General features: G+C 44.4%; 2 pseudogenes; both read left to right on the top strand.

The window, feature by feature from the left end:
• The first annotated feature begins 3,157 nt into the window (after positions 1-3,157).
• Positions 3,158-8,261, top strand: LOC114026859 (annotated as a pseudogene).
• Positions 8,262-16,673: 8,412 nt separating this feature from the next.
• LOC114026956 lies at positions 16,674-20,001 on the top strand (annotated as a pseudogene).
• The last annotated feature ends 481 nt before the right edge of the window (positions 20,002-20,482 follow it).

Here is a 20,482-nt window from a genome sequence, read left to right as displayed (position 1 = left end):
GGTGGTCTTTGTTTGTCCTTTGTTCTCAAAGAGGACTCATGACATCGGGAGGGTGATGTCTTGACTTGCAAGTGAACTGGATCTGAGTAAGGCAGGGCTGTGAAAAGTTGTCAGCCTCATTCTCTCCTCCAGACTCATTGGAGTCCAATGGCAAGACATGTCAAGACAACTGGTGACGGCCCCACTTTGGGATAAAAGAAAGTGAAATATCAGAACTTTTCCAAAGAAACAGAAAGCCTACATGAGCTTCTATGTGAAGCAGATTCCATTCATGAGGTTCTGATCTAAAGGGTTTTCAATAAAATGAAAACTGGGAGTGGGAGGTAGGAGGGGGCCCGTACTTCCCTTTCCTTTGTCCTAGTCAAACAATGTCTGAAATATTGTTTCATAGCTTCTTAGATCTAGAGCGAGCAGGAAATCTAAAGGCCATCTTGTCCAAGCACCTTCCTCCATCTTACAGATAAGGAAATGACCTAGAGGAATTCAATGACTGGTCTAAGGTGTCCAGCTCACTCTAGGAAGGAGCAGATGTAACTGTGCTCTTCAAGGGTCAATGAAAGGAACTGGGGTGATTTTATTTGGATAAGCCTCGGTGATAGCTGCATTCAAATAAGGTGGCAAGTTGGAGTGGGGCAAATGATGTAATTAGAGGCAGGGGACCTGGGTTCAGATCTACCTGTGTTTATAACACTTGCTCTGTTTATGGACTTCAAAAGATTGTTGGGGGAAAAGGGATTTGTAAACCCGAAAGTGCTATGTAAACAGGAGTGCTTATTAAATAATAGAGACAGGGATGAGACAAGTGATTTCACTGGTACTGGGAACTTCTACATGAGAAAACTCCCTCTTCTGATGCAGGTTGGTACCTTCTCTGTAGCTCATAACCTTAGAGAGTTTCCTGTAGCACTAATAGGTTAAATGACTTACCCAGAGTCACACAATCAGAGGTGGAACTTGAGTCTAGGTTTTTCTAACTTCAAGGCTAGCTCTCTGTCTATTATACCTCTCATACTTCTCATTAAATATTAGCTCATATTTTATATGTAGTTACCTGGGAGCACCCTCCAATTCACAATAGATGGCCTGGACCAGGCTACCCACTGTCCAAGGTGCTGTGTGGATTTGTATCTACTCAAAAACATAGTCTGACAGCCTCTACCAATGTGTTGACCTTTACTAGTCAGCCAGAGGAAATAGCTCTAAGCAAAAGCTTTTAATGAAACAGCATAATTAAGAAAAAAGTAGAGGGAAAGGGGAACATTTGCCCTATAAAGCTGGGGCATGCTCTCCCTCAACTACACAAAGCTAGTGGGAGGGGTAGATATGTGGCTGGGCATACACATCTAAAGTAATGCCTGGAAAAGACAAGATTCAATGGAAACCATTCATCTAGCAGAAAATATAAACCAAGAAAAAGCAGAAGGAAACAGACTCAGAGAAATAAGGGGATGACATCACTAGGAAGCATCTCACCATAGGAACTGTGAGTTGCAAGCCCGGTCACATGTTTAGCACATGTGTGCCCCTCCACATGTACATCCAGTCGAGTGATTCCCACATATATGCCCCCCCACATTTCTGTCCTATCCACTCTCATTCCCTCCATGAGTGCACCTTTCTATGTATGCCCTGGCCACATATTCCATGTGAAAAATTGCCATATACAATTCCACTGGACAAAGGGTTTTGTGATGCCTTCTGTTTCCAGGTTCTATTTTGAACTGGAGTCCTTAGTTGGGAGGCTGTCTCTTACTCATAGGAAGATAAGTGAGCTCCACCACCACTTCTTTAACTTAAGGCCCAGAAGATTTTTCTTGCTATAACATACTTATTAAAATGCAAAAACCCTAACATATCCAATAATTAGACCAGGGGAAAGAACCTTCCTCGCTTTTTTTTTTCTTTCTAAGAATATACTTGTGATGACGGAGAGAGAAGAATTAAGGATTACTCCTAGATTATGAACCTGGGTGCCTAGGGAAATGATACTGTCCTTGGCAGAAATAAGAAAGTTTAAAAGAGGGACAGGGTTTGAGGAAAAAAGGTCCCATTGGGACACGATGAGTTTGGCATTCCAGCCAATAATCAAGCAATAATCAACCAACCAAAGCTAGTTGTGGTATTGAATGGTGACAGAGTAGAGTGGGTAAGAAATGTCCAGGCTCTCCAGATTTTCTCCACAAACAAACAGAAAATCACCACAAAATGATTATAGAGCAACAAAAATATAGGGGTAAAACAGTTGTCCTCCAAAGAAAAATTGAGAGGACCTCAGAAAAGACAGGACTCCAGGGGCTGGGGTTTGGCCTGAGTGAAGTGTAGACACCTCCAGACAGACTCCACTGAATCAACCAACAGCAGGCCCAGGAGCAGCTCTGTCTGGCAGCCAACTAGGCATCAAAAAATTTCCCTTCCACTTTCACATCACTCACAGCCTCAGGGCTTTCACCTCAAGAGCTTTTTACCTCAGAAACTTTCATTTAAGGAATGAGCTTGGTGGGAAGGGGATAAGATTTTGAACTTGAAGTCAGGAAGACCCAAGTTCTAATCATGCCTCAGATCCTGCTGGCAATAGCATTTGAATGATTTAACCCCTATCTGCCTCAGTTTCCTCTTGTAAAAGGAAGATAATAATGCCCACCAGGAGGGTTGTTATGAGAATCAAATGAGATCATATCTGTAAAGTCTTTTGCAAAACTTTAGCTAGCTAGATCAATGGTACCTATTAGAATGAAATCGTTTTAAATTTGGTTGAGAGATTTTCCTCACTATTTTTCTGCACCAACATAGAATACAGGACCCAGGACCTTGCATTTATGTGTTTTTGCTTGATTGTTTTCTTCATAACTGAATACCTTGTGAAAGAGAAATTCTCAAATTAACTTTTAATAGCTCAAAAGGACCATATTATATTAATTTGTATCACACCACAGCCCAGCACATCATAGGAGATATTTAGGAAGTGGAATTGATAAAGCTAAAATGGCATGTGTTCAACAGCAAGGAAGGAATGAGGGGAAACTAATTTCCATAAAGAAGGCACCCTCAGCTTGTTGCTACAGGATAGCAATGTGTGAACTTGAGAAACTCATGAAGAAAAACAGAATCATAAAAACATATAAAACCATTGAAAGTCTGTCAAATACTTTACCCATTTTTTCTCATGGATTCTCACAACAACCTTGAGATGTAGTAGACACCTCTGGGTTTTGAGAAATACAGCCTGTGATCTCATCAGGTTTGGGAGCTCATACAGGAGAACTTCCTCCTCCCCAAGCAGATGGACACCTTCCCTGCAACAGAGATTCATAGAAAGAGGCCTGGATCACAGGAAACATCGGTGACTTGCCCAAGGACACACAGGCATGAAGTTGTTGTATGAGTAGTGCATTAAAGAAGGCTATGCAGATAAGAACTTGATGGCCAAGTGGAAAAAACAAAGTTATGAAAATCTGTGCTGCGTCCCTTGCATCCAGAGTCAGGATATCAATTTTGGAACCAACTGTATCTGAAGGGTTCCAAAAAGCAAGTTAGAAGTGAGGCGGATCATTGAGTGTACCCACAGTGGATGCAGAGGATGCTCTGGTTGACAAGTCTCCATAGCCATGGACCCACAGATTCCATTCTTGGCTTATTTTGATTGTTCATCTCCATGAGTAGCTCTTCCAAGTGTACACTTTCCCCTGGATACCTCTTGCTCCCCAAAGCCACAACCTGTGATTGGAGCATGGTGGCAAATGAAAGGCTGTGTTAAGCAACTCTAATTATCTCTGATTTAAAGATAAAACCCTTAATGATTGGCAAATTAACCAAAAAAACCTCTGGTGGTCCCTGAGGTTGGACAAACACCTGCATCACTAAACAAGGCTGGGAGGAAGTTGGCAGGTCATTCTTCTGGCATCCTCCCCTCAGCAAAAGCAGGGGCACCACCAGATAACCAGGACCACTTGAGCTGCTATTCCAGAAGGAATAAACAATGCCTTCTCACCCCCCAGAGACCGTCAGAGGAGAAGGGTTGGTAAGAGCCAAGGAAATGGTGAGGGAAGACTGGAAAAAGAAGAAGGAGCTAGAAGAACAGAGAAAGCTGGGTAATGCACCAGTGGAAGTTGATGAGGAAGGAAAAGATCTCAATCCCCATATTCCTCAGTACATCTCCTCTGTGCCACAGTATATAGATCCATCAGAAAGACTCACACTAAAGAGGCCCCAACCTGAGAAACCAAAAGTATACAGTTCTTCTGGAAAATGGTATCAGAGGGCTGTAAAAGAGAATATTGTGACTACAAAATACTGAAAAGGAGCATGAGGAAATTGGGGGGTTCTGATGCACACACAGAAAAAGACTGCTTTGAGAGGCCTCAGAGTGTTGGCACCAAGTTCTAGGGAACCAAGATGCCCCAGAGGAACTGATACAACCTCAGCTCATGTTTGACTCTCATGGGAAAAGGGATCAGTGGAATGTCTACAGCTAAGAGAAACATTTAAAGATGGTACAAGAATATGCCGAAGTCGACCTGGCTAAACATGAACTGAAAGCTCAGAAGCTACAGGAAGAATTAGCCTCAGGAAAGTCAATGGAACAAGTGAATTCACCAAAACATCAGTGGGGAGAAGAAGACTCATTCTCAGACTGAAAGAGACCATAACAGGGAAGATGAGCATGAAGAGAAGTATGCAGATGGCATTGATATGCCTGGACACAATGTCAACTCTAAAAGATGAATTACAGTTGGGAGTCTCAGGATTTGAGAAGACATTGCCAATTACTTGTGAAATTGACATCCCAGTTCTGCCTGCTATGATTCTAAAACAAGAGAAATTTGAGAGAATCCCTGTGCCAAGACAGGAAAGCATCTTGAGGAAGTTAGCTATGCAGGAGACAATTTCGTGTCCTAATCACCTAAAGTCAAGAAAGAAGATTTCAGAGAACAACAGAAAGAAAGCATCCTAGAAGAGTATGGAGGTCAAGAACACCCAGAAGCTCCCACCTGAGGACTCTGTGGAATATTCAAGACATGGCCCAATCCTCAAAGGACAAGATAGAACTATTGCCCACTGCAAGTATGAGAAGGATGTCAAGATCAATAATCATACACACATCTGGGGTCCTACTGGAAAGAAGGTATGGAGGTACAAGTGCTGTCGCTCCTTTGTCAAGTTGTGCTACTGTACTGGAGAAACTGGGAAGGAAATCATGAATGCAGGTGAATATATTCCTGATGATGAGATGGGAGAAAAGCAAACAAGCAGACCAAAACCTCTAATGGAGCTTCACCAAGAGAAACAGAAAGAGAAGAAGAAACACAGGAAGAGTAGTTCTGCCAGTGAGGGTGAAGAAAAGAAGCAACAGGAAAAACCGAAAAAAAGGCATTAAATGCTGAGGAGGCCCACTTCCTCCACTTTGAGATCATGCAGATAGAGGAGAGCCTACAGAAGAGGAAATGGAGGCATACAGGATGAAATGCCAGAGGCCAGATGACCCCATGGCTTCTTTCCTTGGATACCAAGGACATGGTTTGGAAAGAGATTTAGGACACCCAACCAGTATATATTCTTTTTAGTCTCTTGGTAAACAAAGGTGGGAAAATTCTCGTTAGTTTTTCTTACTATCTTTTAAATAAATTTAAATAAATAAAAAACCCTTTCATTAAAAAAAAAAAGCATATCCAACGAACAAATACTTACGGCAACCACCTTCTTAAAATGAAGTCCTGCTATGAATAGACGTTTTGTTCCTAGGCACACTTGCCTTATCGTTGCTATTACATTTCACTGCCTGGTTCTTTGTCTGGTCACAACTATATATATCAAGGCTACTACTAGGTCTATAGCCCAAAGAGACCATAAAAAAGAGAATAGGACCTACAGGTGCAGAAATATTTATAGCAGCCCTAATTGTGGTGAAAAAATATTGGAAGTTGATGGGATGCCCATCAATTGGGGAATAGGTGCACGAGTTGTGGTATATGAATACAATGGAATAGTACTGTATAATAAGCAATGAATAGGCACATTTCAGGAAAACCTGGAAAGAATTGTACAAACTGTTGCAAAATGAAACGAGCAGAGCCAGGAAAACACCGTACTCAATACCAGCAACGTCATGTGATGATCAACTATGAATGACTCAGCCTTTCTCAGCAACACAATGATCCGAGACAAGTACAAAGGACTTACAAAGGATATTACAACAGTGGTGATAATGGACATCTTTGTTTCACCACCCCAATCTTATTGGAAATGCTTCTAGCTTGTCCCCATCACATATGATGCTTGCTGAAGGTTTTAGGTAGATGCTATTCCTTATTTTAAAGAAGACTCTATTTCTTCCTATGCTCTCTACTGTTTCGGTTTTTTTTTAATAGGAATGGGAGTTGTATTTTGTCAAAAAGCCTTTTCTGCATCTATTGAGAGGATCATGTAGTTTCTGTTAGTTTTGTCGTTTATTATCAATTATGCTGATAGTTTTCCTAATACTGAACCAGCCCTGCATTCCTGGTATAAATCCTACCTGGTCATAGTATATTCTTGTGATAAGTTGCTATAATCTATTTGCTAATGTTTTATTTAAGATGCTTTCTTCAAGAGAAAGAATTTACTGTGAGGGGAGAAAAAGGACTAGTCAATGAAAGTCCAGTCCTGGAAGCACATGCAAACATTGAGGTTGGTGGGCTTGCTTCTGGAAGATTCTGGAAGAGGATATAAAATGGATAACCATAGCTGCCCACTTAGAAGAGAGCTCACCCAACCCTAGTGCTAACACACGGTCCAAGGACTGGTCTCCTCTTTCTGATACAAAGGCTATTGCTGTTGGCTTCTTCCTTCCCTCTGAAGTTAAGAGTCTTCTCTCACAAATGAGTGTGATCACCAAAAATACATCTACATTGGGCCATGTTTTATATTATTATAATATTTTATATATTATAGAGAAATAGGTATGTTAATATGGAGTATTTTGGGGGAGGGGGTCATGGGTTAGAGATACTATTTCTGTAGAGTAAGAAAAGACCGGAAAATCAGAGTGCTTCCAGGAAGCCCATAGAGTCCAGTGGGGTCAAGTAGGGTAGGGTGGGGATGTGACCCTTGAGAAATCAAAGGGTTGGGTATTTTTCCCACTTTGTCTCTTTGAGGCTCTTTTAATCAGATAAAGAAATCTGCCAAATAAAGAAGGGTCTTACCAACTTGTACATCAAGTTGAGTACCACTTTAAAGAAACAAAGATTTAGCCCTTTTTATAAGAAGGTAAAAATACAGTTGAAGGCAGGTTAATAGAAGTCATTACATTTCTGCTTTTCCCCACTCAGGTGCAGTTTCAAAATAGGAGAGCTAGAAAATCCATTCACCAAAAAAAAAATAAAATAAAATAAGATGAAATAAAATAAAATGGTCATCTGAGCCTTCGACCAATTTAAGTCAGATATGCCTGGAAGATGTATCTTCAGGTATAATTCTAGAAGAGGACTTCACTGAGCAAGAACTTGCAACCACCAATTCATCCAGGTGCCCTTCCCAAGCAGGTGGGCCTAGTCAGGAAGCTGGCCCAAGCATTGGCTGCTTCCTTGAGAAGGGGAGTGCGGCTTCAACCACTGAGGCTGCTTGTTTACATAGATGTGGCATTTCCCAAAGTCATCCTTTTATCTCTTCCCAAACTGTGAGACCATCAACTGAACTTCAGCCTGGTGCCTTCGCCAGGCCAGTGTCCCAGGAAGCTCCAGCCAGTGGGCATCTTCCTGGGACATGTAGGGAGCCCAAGGGCAAGAGAACTATAACACACACATTGCTCCTTTTACGGAGCAATGAAGCCATTACTGCAGAATCGGGAACAAGGCTGGACAGTGAATCATTTATACTCATTTATACTGCTTTTTCAGTGCTCAGAGGAGCCCCCACCATCTGTAGCGATCTGTCCAACAGAACTGTCCCCAGCAGCCTTACCCCAACAAGCCATCAGCCCTGCAGCCCTTGGTGCCCCAGGCCCCCACCTTTCATTACTACCTTGCACCTCATCTCAAGATCAGGCACAGAAGCTTCAAGACTGGAAAGTGCCACCACCATTGGTGAGAGGGGAAGAGCAGTCATGTGATTTGTTCTCTGCATTGCATGGATGCATCCAAGAAAACTGTTGGGCTTTGATCTATATTGCTTCTTCCTGATAGACACATGATCAAGACCTCATTCCCCCCAGGGACATCTTCCTGACCCCCTCAGAAACTGACTGGCCCACCGGGGATAGCAGCCTCCCCACAGAGACATTTGGATGACCCCTGTGGAGAATTAGCTGATTCCTTAGGCAATCTGGCTGACATCCTCAGAGGTCTGACTGAGATACCAAATACCAGATCCAGCAATTTTAGGTTTCCAGATGTCTGTAAGTTAAATGACAAATTCTAAGCAAGGTGAGAATATGGATCTTGAGTTATTTGATGTGGATACCAGGGTGTGGAGGGCATTCCAATGAAATCTTTCATCTTTCCTCACCATCACTTTGGCTCCTCTCAAACCACCAGACTGTCACTCCCTCCTTGACTTGTTCAACAAGCAAGACTGTAGGTCGGTGATGAAATAGAGAATCAATGACAAGGACCCAGTGAATTTGTGCTCCATCGTGCTGAGAAAAATGTGACCTTGGTAATAAAAAAAAAATGTTTGAGGCCTTGAACACCAGGTTAAGCAGCTTGGTCAGAAGATCTCTATATGTGAAGACACTGACAAGACTGTAGAGGTGAGCACATTCTACTCTTTTCTACAGATGAGCAAACTCAGGCCAGAGTACTTAACTGACTTGCCACCAGGTTGAAAGACCCTTTGACTCCAGATGCACTATTCTTCTTTCCTGTCTCTGTAGGAAATGAGGAGTGAATGTAAGTTTGGTGATTGGGGTGGGTGGGATGACATCTTTAAACTCTTCTTTTCCCAGAGTCAAGCATGGTGTATTGGATGGGTGCTGAGTCAGGGGGTCTATTTAGGAGGCTATTGCCATAGGAAAGCTACAAGCAACGAAAAACTGAATTGGCCAAGAAGTAATGGGAACAGAAAAGGAATAGAGGCAAGGGATGCTGTAGAGACTTGAGGACAGATTTTCTGGAATACTCATAATGAAGGAAGAGGAAGAAAAGGTAGAAGGAATGGGCCAAGGTAGGGAGAAGTCCATGTTAGGGTAACCAGGGGAGGGGGGATTAGGCCCAGTTGTGTCTACTGCTCCAGATAGGCCAATCCAACAATCTCTCAAAATCTTTATTCCTAATTTGATTTAGTAAGGGGAGGAAATGCTCCTGTCACTCTCCAAAACTTTTCTTCCCTTTTCTTCTAGAACAGGTTCCTGCTTCATGGAGAAGCAAACAAAAAAATAAATAAATAAACAAATAAAAAAAGGAAACAGAGAGTATTTAGCCAAGAACAGCTTCGTGTTCTTATCAACTATTTTGTAAGGAACCAGTCTCCTGGTATAAGAGGAAGGGGAGAACTGACTGCAAAGATCATGACTGAGTTTAAAATACAGGTGAGTGGAAAGCCAATGCCTCAATAAAACATGTGAGCTGTGTGGGTCTGTAATGTTCTGTGACAGGCAGCATGAAGGCAGAGAGAATGCCCAGGCAAAGTCGTTGATCAATTTGACTGGAAAATGGAGAAGAAAGAGGGAAAGGCAGGTTAGTTCAAAAGTGTTTGGGGAGGGGAAAACAAAACAGTGAAAAGGCAGGGACTGGCCCAAGCTGTTATCACAAGGATAAAATAAAATTGAGATCAAGCTAATGGACATCATTCCATTTCTTCTCCTCACTTAGATGTCATGTCAAAATGGACACACTAGACAATCTACACAATCCCAAAAACAGGCATCTGAGGTTTCCACCAGCTTGGTGAAAATGGACATGCCTAGAAAATGTATCTCCAAGTCCAATCCTGGAAGAGGACTTCTCTGAAAATGAGCTGTCACCACCAAATACATCCAGGTCTCCATCCTGGGCAGGTGTGCCTTTTCAGGAAAGGTGCCCAAGGAGTACCTGCTCCATAGGGAGGAGGAACACAGCTTCAACCACTGAGCCTGCTTGCTTATATGGATATGGCATTTCCCAAAGACATCACCTTGACTCCTCTCGAACCCTCAGACTGTCAACTCCGCTTCAGTCTCGTGTCCTCCCCAGGCCAATGTCCCAGGGAAGCTCCAGCCAGTGTGCATTTTCCTGGGCCCTGTAGGAAACAACAAGACCAGAAAATAAAACACACCCACCCACACCCCTCCTTTTGGAGGACTGAAGCTACTACTCTATGGTCAAGAGCAAGGCTGGGCAACTAGACAGTGGTACTCGAATCATCACCCATTGCCTTTTCAGTGTACACACCAGCCCACCTCAGCTGCAGCAGCCACCAGCTGTGCTGCCCTCATTGCCCCAGCCCCCCACCTCCCAGGTATAGAAGCTCATCTCTTGTCTGAATCAGTCACCACCTGCACATCAAATCCAGATGCAGCCATTGCTGATGGGAGAAGAGGAACCATGTGAATTCTTGCCTTCTTTTAACCAGAAAGAAGAAGTGCAGCCCATGAAGCCAGTTACCATGAAGCTGGGCTTGGGTCTGTACTGCTTTTGCCTGGTGAAGATGTGACTGTCCTCCCAGGGACGTCTTGATTCCCCCCTAAGAGGTCTAAGCTGCTTCCCAGGGACATCTGGATGCCCACCAGGAATATCTGGCTGGTTGATCACTTGGGAGATGTGACAGAGGCACCAGATCCCAGTCTGACTAGCTGAACTGCCTACATGGCTTATTGGTTGTGCTAAAAGATGAATTCTTAAGTAATTTGAAAAATAGGGATTTTTTTGCCATTATGTAACAGTCACCATAATATAATCTATCTTCCTTGTCAATAATAATAATAATAATAGCTAACATATAGACAGGGCTTATTCTTTGCCAGGTCCTGTACCAATTACTTTATATTTCTGAACTCATTTGATTCCCATAACAATCCTAGGAGGTAGGGGCTAGTCCTCTCCTCATTTTACAATAAGGAAACTGAGGCAAACAGAGGGTAACTGACTTTCCAGGGTCACACAGTTACTAAGTGTACAAGGACATATTTCAACTGGGGTCTTGCTGACTCCAAGCAGAGCACTCTACCCACAGGGCCACCTATCCCCTCTCTAAGGGGTTAGTGTAGTATGTGAGTGCTTGAACATTCCCAAGGCCAAGCTGAATGGTGGGATAGAACGGTGATTTGTTTTGGATTTTGGTCTTTTGCTTTCTGCTCTGCAGGAGCAATATTTATTTCAGGGTTAAGCTAGGGCTTCAGTAAACAAAAAAGCTCCCAAAGGTTACTAACCTCAGGGACCCCAGGCTACCCCAGCTGCAGAGAAAGTGCTGACCTGCTTTTGAAAGAGGGAGTTCCCCAAGAGCCTTCATTCACCAACCAGTAAAATGCCAGAGTAGGAGTCATCTAGAGCCAAGCACTCTATCAGGGTACTGGAAAAAAACAGATACCTAGAGAACATGAAACATGTGCATGTGGAAAAAAGAGTTATATTGAAAAACAAAAAGTGAAAACTTGGTACAGAAAATACCTCAGCAGGTGGGACTGGACCATCCTCCATGTCTCGGAGTCCACACAAAAATACTGTTAGAAATCAAGGCTGGACAATGAGGTATATTGGACAGCTGAAGGTAAAATGGTCTGTAATGGTGGCTTGAATCTTCTACCTTTACAAATGGCTTTTTGAGCCTTCCTGTTTTTGTTTTCTGAATACCTAATCATTTTCCCACCTCTTAGTGATTTCTTGATCAGATACAATTCTTTTCTTTTGTTCAATACAGTATTTAATATCATCATCAATATGAAGAATTTTCACTCCCCAGGATAAAGCATTTGACAGGATACTATTTGAAGGGATAAATTCATGTTCCTTGATAGCTTTTTCAACTAATAATTTGCCTCTGCTCATACATACTGGATCTGGAGTCTTGAATGAACTTTCATCACAGCTAGGATGGGGTGAAGTATTTCCTCCCGTATATGTTGATTCTGGACTTGGGGCAGGAGAAATACAACCCAATGTCCGAGCATATTTTGCTTCTTTTTTGTTTGAAATTAGGCAACTTGTATCTTTGCTGAGGAATTTTCAACTCTTCAGGTGATGACCTTTGCTGGGGATCCTCATGGTGCTGGCTTTCATGGCTGTAGCCATGCAGTCCACATGCTGGGGCTGGCCCCCACAGGCCCACCATTGCTCTAGCCAGGCCGCCTGCCCGGACATGAAGGGAGCAGGCTGAGTTGGCCGCCTCCATTTTCCAGGCAGGCTAGTCATGGAGGCATTTTCGAAGAAAATGACAAAGAAGGCTATTAAGACATACCATCATATATCCACTGTGAAAGCTGCAGGTGGAACATAAGATATTTTGAAAGAAAAGCAAGCTGTACTAGAAGATCTTATCATGTCCAATCCTCTTATCTGCCCATTTTATTGGTATTTAAGTTCTGAATAAAAATTAAAAAGAAACAAAACAATGAGGTGGGATAGCCATGAAGCTGGAAGCTACCTCAGAGGTCAGGATCCACAGGGATCCAAATATTCACTTAAGGATCTTTGTGCCAAAAAAGAAATGGAAACAAGATGCCAATTAAAGAATAATGACACATTTGTGTAACATGAATGGGATGGGATGGAATATTACTTTACTCTAAGAAATGCTGAACATGAAAAATTCAAAGAAGAATCAGAAGAGTTGCATAAAGTAATTCAGAGTGAAGGGAATGGGTCCAAGGGGGGAAAATAGACAGTTACTCTGTGACAATGAAAGAGGCAGTTTGTTCTAAAGACTAGAGGCAACTGGGAAGCCAATAAACCCAGCTGGAAGTCTGATATCACATCTCCCTGGGTCTGTGCGACCCTGAGCAAGTCACAGCCTCTACAGGCTAGAGCAACTCTCAGACTGCCATTTGCAGAATGATTGCTGATCTGCATTGGCAGAAAGATCGTCCTTAGCTGGAAATTCCCCCATACAAATGAAATCAAGTTTCAGTGTATTATGATTCCTACCATAACGATATCAAGAATCACAACAGAAAAGGGGGCGGGGGGCATGGGGCAAACTCAACCCTGTGTAATTATGATGACTAATCCCCAGTATCCTTCTCCATAAGATGAAGAGCTTAGACTAGATTGTCTCAGAGTTGCCTTTCCATTTTAAATCTGTGATCCTTTGAAACAAAGGCTGTGGATGAGGAAATGTATAAAGAAGTTGTAACTTCTGAATATAATGACTCAATATGATAAAGAACTCAGAGATACTTGAGAACACAATTGAGAAGACTTACAAACATGTCTGCTTCTCTTCTTGGTCAAGAGGTGGTTTACTGCCAAAGGAGACAGATGCTATCACACATGGCCTATCTCTTCATCTGCTTTGCTTAATTGTCCTTTTTGTTACCAGGAAATGTTCTATTGGGCTGGAGTACAAGATAGTATTGGGAAATGATTTTTTAAAGAAAATAAACAAAAATATTAATTGAAAAAACAGAAAGCCAAGGGTTGATTCCATATTACAATGCAGAATGGCAGTAAGACTTTAGCAGAGGTGCTCAAATGTATATCAGCCTCTCAATTTGGCATATGGAGAAGAAAAGCAACATAGGCTACTCTCATGTAATCTGTGAGCACAGAAGGTTATGTAGGTATATCTATAAGTAGACAAACATTTGCACGTATGTATATATGCACAAGCTCTCAACATACCTGTTCCTTTCCTCATCAATACTGGTCATCTCTGAAAGTTCTTCTCTTTATCAGAAGAGATTGCTTCCTTTGAACTCAGTGGATAAAAACCTCAATTTCTCTTTCCTAAATACTGTAGGTTTCCTTCCTGATGAGGAAGGAGCCTGTTCTAAGACAAAGGGAGAAAAAGGCTTTGGAGAGGTAGTTTACAGAAACAATCAAATTCTCTCTACCTTGAGATTGACCTCATTATAGTAGCTGCAACTCCTTTTCCTGCTTCAACTCTCTCCTCCCTTAGTTTCTCTAAATTGGTTTTCTTCTATCTTTCTTTCCTCCTCTTCCACCTTCACTATGTGTAATCCAGGAGGTCTGTCCTCAGGTCTCTTCTCTACTCGGTCCCTTGCAACTTTGTCTTAGTACCCCAGTTACCTAGCAAAGTTCCCTGGACAGAACAGGTAGTTGGTACTTACTAAACTGAATAGGCCTTAGGTAGCTTAAAGGCACCATGACGTATTTGTCTGTGTGCCCAAGGGTGGAGGTGCCTGAGAAGAGGTTGCAGAATTGAAAAGCCTGATGCAAAAGGTGACAGGCAGCTGCCCCTGGAAGGATGTAGAGGTGGTTTCAATTCCTGCCCCTGACTCTTCCTCTTTCTTGTCTGGGCTGAGTGATGGGTTGTCGTTTTCTTGTTGGCCTTGTGATTTCATCAGTGGAGGGATCTGCCCAAAGTCCTTCTCCTAGGAAACCTAGCACCATTTTCCTAGAGCTCTGAGAGATTCAAAGACTGGCTCAAGGTCACACAGCTGGGCTATGTCATGGCAGGGACCCCACCTTAGTTCTAACTCCAATGGCAGATCATTATTCCCAATGCTGAGCTGCCTCTCAACATCTGAGCTAGCTTTAAGGGAAGGGAATGAGCATTCCTATAGTGCCCACCATATGCTAGGAACCATGCTAAGCATTTGCAAATTGAATCTCATTTGACCCTCACAGCAACCTTGTGAGGCACTTGCCATTGCTTTCTGCATTTTACAGCAGAGGGAACTGAGACAAACAGATGTTGAGTGACTTGTCCAGGGTGACACAGCTGCCAAGTGTTTCAGGCTGGATTTCAGTTTCACTTCTTTCTGACTCAAGATCCAGCACCCTCTCTGCTTCACTACCTAGTTTCTGCTACATTGTGCTGCATTGCTGTGTGTAATACAAATGAATATAACCTCTTCTTATAAGCTACAGAATAACAACCTTGGAATTTCCTCCTATCAAACTACTTATTTATCAAAATACAGAGTCTGGTGTCCCTCTAAGTGGATACAAAATGCCCCGCTGAGGATACTTTTTCCCAATGCTGCCTAGCACCTTTGCAGCACACAAAACCAGTATGTTTGGGGGGGGAGGGGGAGGGGGCAGATTTTAACCCATTTCCTCCTGGCTCAGGGACCAGTGCTCTATCCACTCTGTCTTGCTGCCTTTTTCTTCTCTAAAAAGAGATGAATCAGCATCTTAGTTTTTGGTCTGTTATCAAATCTTTGAAAAAGAAAGTTGACCCATCCCACAACATCACAGTAAGGTATATCCACTCCCGCTTATATGCAGTATTAGTATCTTATGCTTTTGTGACACTAATAAGAAAATCAACTAGGTTTCCTCTCTCATCTTTAAAGACTGTTTTTCAGGATTCATTTATTTATTTATTTAAAATTTTGAGTTTCTCCCTTCCAGGCAATTTCCTACTCAATGAGAAGGCAACCAATGTTACACCCTATGATGATTGTTTGAATCACTTTTAAAAGTCTAATATGCCCAAGCAACAACTGAAGCCCATTCAACAAGCATTTATTGACAATTACTCACTGTAAGTTCTCTAATCTAAACACTAAATAAAAGAAGCAAACATACCCCCAAACAAGAAAAGAAAAACAAACAAACAAAAACCCATACCAACCAGATTTTTCCTCTGGGAGTGGGCATTCTCTTGGCTATACAGTATTATATGGAATTGGGAGCAAAAGCCTAGGGTTGCTCACGTTCTCTTGGGGGTGTGTTGGGGGGGAAATGCAAAGATAAGAAAAGAGGAATTTCAGGAGGGATGGTGCCCTGCCATGTTCGGGCCATCAGCTTAGGGTCTGGTGACACTTGAGCTGAATGAAGAAGCCCTGTCTTTTCCCCCACGCCAGCCCTCTTCTTTCAGCTGCCAGGCTTCAGAACTGTAGGCTTGGGACTAGACTTGTGAACTCACTGATCCAGGAAAGTCCCAGATGAAGAAATTCCTTCTACCTAATGAGACGAGTTAACACCTTCTCTGCACTTTATAGGTTTAGCCTCTAATAGCCTTCCGGTTCACAGGTTTATTCAGCTTCTTTTGGCCAATTTCACCTTTGCCTTCTAGCAGATTGTTGTTTCAATTGTTAGGTGGTGTGGGGGGGGGGGGGTTTCACCCTCGAAGTCTGAGTTCATTCTTCCTTCTCCTAGAGTACTTAGATAAGAGGCTCCACCCTTCCACGACTTAGTCCTTTGGAGAAGGTACTTTTTTCCTATATAAAAGGAGAGAAGGCGAACTCCTAACAGAAACAACTGGGTAACTGTCTCGGATTCTTGCAGGAGGCTGCTGTCTATCCTTAGGGTTGAGTTCAGAGTTTTGCTCTAGGCAATAAATGCACGGTTGAAGAACCCTAAGTGACATTCAAAACATTTTTTTTAAAAGATTGTAGGGGAAGCCGGGCTTAGGTTGAGGGGAGGCCGTGGTTCGCAACGGCCGAACAAGGACCCACCGAAGAACTCGCCAAGCTCGAGTACCTGTCCCTGGTGTCCAAAGTGTGCACCGAGCTGGACAACCACCTGGGGCACAACTACAAGGACCTGGCTGAATTTGTGATCCATTTGGCTGAAAAAAATACGACCTTGGACACTTTTCAAGATGCCCTCACCGAAAATGGTGCCCAATTCACAGACTCTTTGGTGAGCAACCTGCTACATCTCGTACAGACCATGCGGCCCCCAGCAAAGCCTTCTGCTAACAAAGATCCAGTTCTTGAACCAAAGACAGAAAAGGAGAAGCTCAAGGACCTCTTCCCAGCACTTTGCCGACCAGATAATCCTACAATCCGGACCATGCTTGAGGAAGAAGATATGAGAATTTCCGGAGATGTCCTCGAGGAGCTAGAAGCTCTAATGCCCAGTGCTGCAGCGCTGGAGAAGAGAAGCAGAGAGGCCCAGAACACCGTGCTAGGCCAAAGACCAGTAAAAAGAATCGGAGTCGGAGTCGAAGCGCACACAGAGAGTCCAAACGGAGACACCTGGCCCGATGAAGGTCACGTTCTAGGACTCGAGATAGCAAGAAAAGGAAATCTACATACCGATCTAGGAGCAGAAGTCAAAGTCCTATCAAAGACCATAAGGACCGGGACAGACATGGGGAGGAGAACCCCGGCAGCTGGCGAGACAAACACGTGGACCATCCTCCTCCCAAAGAGCCTTCTGTCGGGGACATTTACAATGGCAAAGTGACCAGTGTCGCGCAGTTTGGCTGTTTTGTACAGCTGGACGGACTGAGGTGGGAAGGTTTGGTTCACGTCTCTGAGCTCCGTCGGGAAGGCCGAGTGGCCCATGCAGCTGATGTCGTGAGCAAAAGCCAGAGGGTTAAGGTGAAAGTGCTGCGTTTCACTGAAACCCGAATCAGCCTGAGCGTGAAGGATGTGGCTCAGGACACTGGAGAAGATCTGAAGCCAAACCGACGGAGGAACCTTCTGGGGGAGACCAATGAGGAGAGCTCTAGGAGGACCCCTGATAGACCTACTCACCTCCCCCGCGACGGTGCCCCAGAAGCGGAAGGTGACATTCTCAAAAGGAGACACCTCATGCCAATCTCTGATCCTGAGAAATGGGAGATCAAACAGATGATCGTGGCCAAGAAGAGTTTCCAGGCTTTGACGAAGAGATGGGAATCCTTCCTCAAGTGGATGATGAGGAAGATGAAGACCTAGAGATCAAACTGGTGGAGGAAGAGCCTCCCTTTCTGAGAGGACACACTAAACGAAGCACAAACATGAGCCCCATTAAAATCATGACGAATCCTGATGGCTCCCTGTCCCAAGCGGCCATGATGCAAAGCACTTCGGTCAAAGAAAGGCGAGAGCTCCAACAGGCCCAGCGTGAAGCACAGATGGATTCCATTCCTCTGGGACTCAGCAAACCCTGGGTGGATCCCCTGCCTGACGGGCAAGGGAGGCAGATCGCTGCCAACCTGAAGGACAACCTAGAATGGAAGAAGCACGCTTCGGGGGGCAGCAAAGCATTTCATGGTCAGAAGACCCAGCTGTCAATCATGGAGCAGAGGGAGAGTCTGCCCATCTTCAAACTTGAAGAGCAGCTCGTTCAGGCTGTTCGTGACAATCAGATCCTGATCGTTATTGGAGAGACGGGTTCTGGGAAGACGACACAGATCACTCAGTACCTTGCTGAGGCCGGTTACACCTCCAGGGGGAAAATTGGGTGTACACAACCCCGGAGGGTGGCGGCCACATCAGTGGTCAGAAGGGTGTCTGAGGAGTTTGGTTGTTGCTTGGGACAAGACGTGGGCTACACGATTCGCTTTGAAGACCGCACGAGTCCCGAAACAGTCATCAAGTACATGACAGATGGGATGTTGCTCCGGGAATGTTTGATCGGCCCCGACCTCGGTCAGTATGCAGTCATCACATTGGACGAAGCTCACAAGAGAACAATTCACACGGATGTGCTCTTTGGCTTGTTGAAAAAGACAGTGAAGAAACGGCAGGACATGAAGCTGATTGTGACCTCCGCCGTGAAATTTTCCCAGTATTTCCATGAAGCTCCCATTTTCGCCATTCCAGGCCGAACTCATCCAGTGGAAATTCTCTACAGTAAAGACCCTGAGACAGATTACTTGGATGCCAGCTTGATCACAGTCATGCAGATCCATTTCACCGAGCCGCCAGGCGACATCCTGGTGTTTCTGACCAGTCAGGAAGAGATTGATACTGCCTGTGAGATCTTGGATGAACGCATGAAGTCTCTGGGCCCTGATGGCCCCGAATTCATCATCCTCGCCATGTATTCTACTCTGCCGAGTGAGATGCAAACCCGCATCTTTGACCCGGCTCCTCCTGGTAGCAGGAAGGTGCTACCAACATTGCTGGGACGTCTCTGACTATCGACGGGATCTACGACGTGGTGGACCCCGGGTTTGTGAAGCAGAAAGTGTACAGCTCCAAGACTGGGATGGATCAGCTGGTGGTGACTCCCATCTCTCAGGCGCAGGCCAAGCAGAGAGCAGGCAGAGCTGGGAGAACGGGCCAGAAAGTGTTACAGGCTCAGCACAGAACGTGCCTACCAAGATGACATGCTGACCACCAACGTGCCCGAGATCCAGAGGGCTAATTTAGCCAACACGGTGCTCTCTCTCAAGGCCATGGGCACCAACGACCTGCTGTCCTTTGACTTCGTGGACACCCCCCCAGTGGAAACTCTGATCATAGCCATAGAGCAGCTGTACACATTGGGAGCCCTGGACAAGGAGGGCCTACTCACCTGTCTAGGCCGCAGGATGGCAGAGTTTCCCTTGGAGCCAATGCTGTGCAAGATGCTGATCATGTCTGTGCATCTGGGCTGCAGCGAGGAGATACTCACCATCGTGTCCATGCTGTCGGTGCAGAATTTCTTCTACAGGCCCAAGGACAGCCAAGCCCTTGCAGATCAGAAGAAAGCCAAATTCCACCGGGCCAAAGGGGACCACTTCACTCTCCTGACCGTGTACAATTCTTGGAAGAACAACCAATTCTCCAGCCCCTGGTGTTAGGAGAATTTCATCCAGGCTCGCTCCTTGCACCGAGCCCAGGACATCCTGAAGCAGATGCTGGGCATCATGGATAGACATAAGCTGGATGTGGCGTCCTGTGGCAAGGCTACAGTCCGTGTCCAGAAAGCCATTTGCAGTGGTTTCTTCCGAAATGCTGCCAAGAAGGACGCGCAGGAGGGCTATCGAACTTTGATTGACCAACAGGAGGTCTCCATCCACCCCTCCAGCACTCTCTTCACCAGACAGCCAGCATGGGTGGTCTATCACGAGCTGGTGCTGACCACCAACGAGTACATGCGGGAGGTCAGCACCATTGACCCCAGTTGGCTGGTGGAGTTTGCCCCAGCCTTCTTCAAGGTCTCGGACCCCACGAAGCTCAGCAAGAGGAAGAAGCGGGAGCGGCTGCAGCCCCTGTACAACTGCTATGAGGAGCCCGATGCCTGGAGGCTCTCCCTTGCTTTCCAGCGGCGCTGACCGAGGAACCATGGGCTCCCTCACACGCTAAGTGTTCAGTTTCGGATCCTCCCTACGGGGACTGAGGCCCGGGACTCTAGTGACTTTTGTTCAAAAGGTACCACTGGAAGCACAGGAGTAGAACTTAGCAAGTTAAAAAAAAAAGGCAGGGATAGTAATCAATATTCTTCAATATTGTTTTAGACCATTTAAAATACTTAGACAGTATAAAATAGCGAAGCATATACCTGCCAAAACAGACACAGGAACTATGAAAACATAAACATAAAACCCATTTTAGACAAATAAACTCAGATGTAAATAGCTGAAGAAGTATTTATTGTTCATGGGCATGTAAAGCCAGTAAAACATTTTAAATGACAATTTTACCTAACTAATCTATTTATTCAATGTGTGTGTGTGTGTGTGTGTGTGTGTGTGTGTGTGTGTGTATCTATATCTGTATCTGTATATATATCTCCTTGATTATTTGCAGCCTTCTTTAGAGTGG

This window comes from Vombatus ursinus, unplaced genomic scaffold (assembly GCF_900497805.2).
Source record: "Vombatus ursinus unplaced genomic scaffold, bare-nosed wombat genome assembly UNPS02014847.1, whole genome shotgun sequence".
NCBI classification, from domain to species: domain Eukaryota; kingdom Metazoa; phylum Chordata; class Mammalia; order Diprotodontia; family Vombatidae; genus Vombatus; species Vombatus ursinus.
The sequence above is the reverse complement of the archived record's forward strand: the minus strand, read 5'-3'. Positions and strand labels throughout refer to the sequence as shown.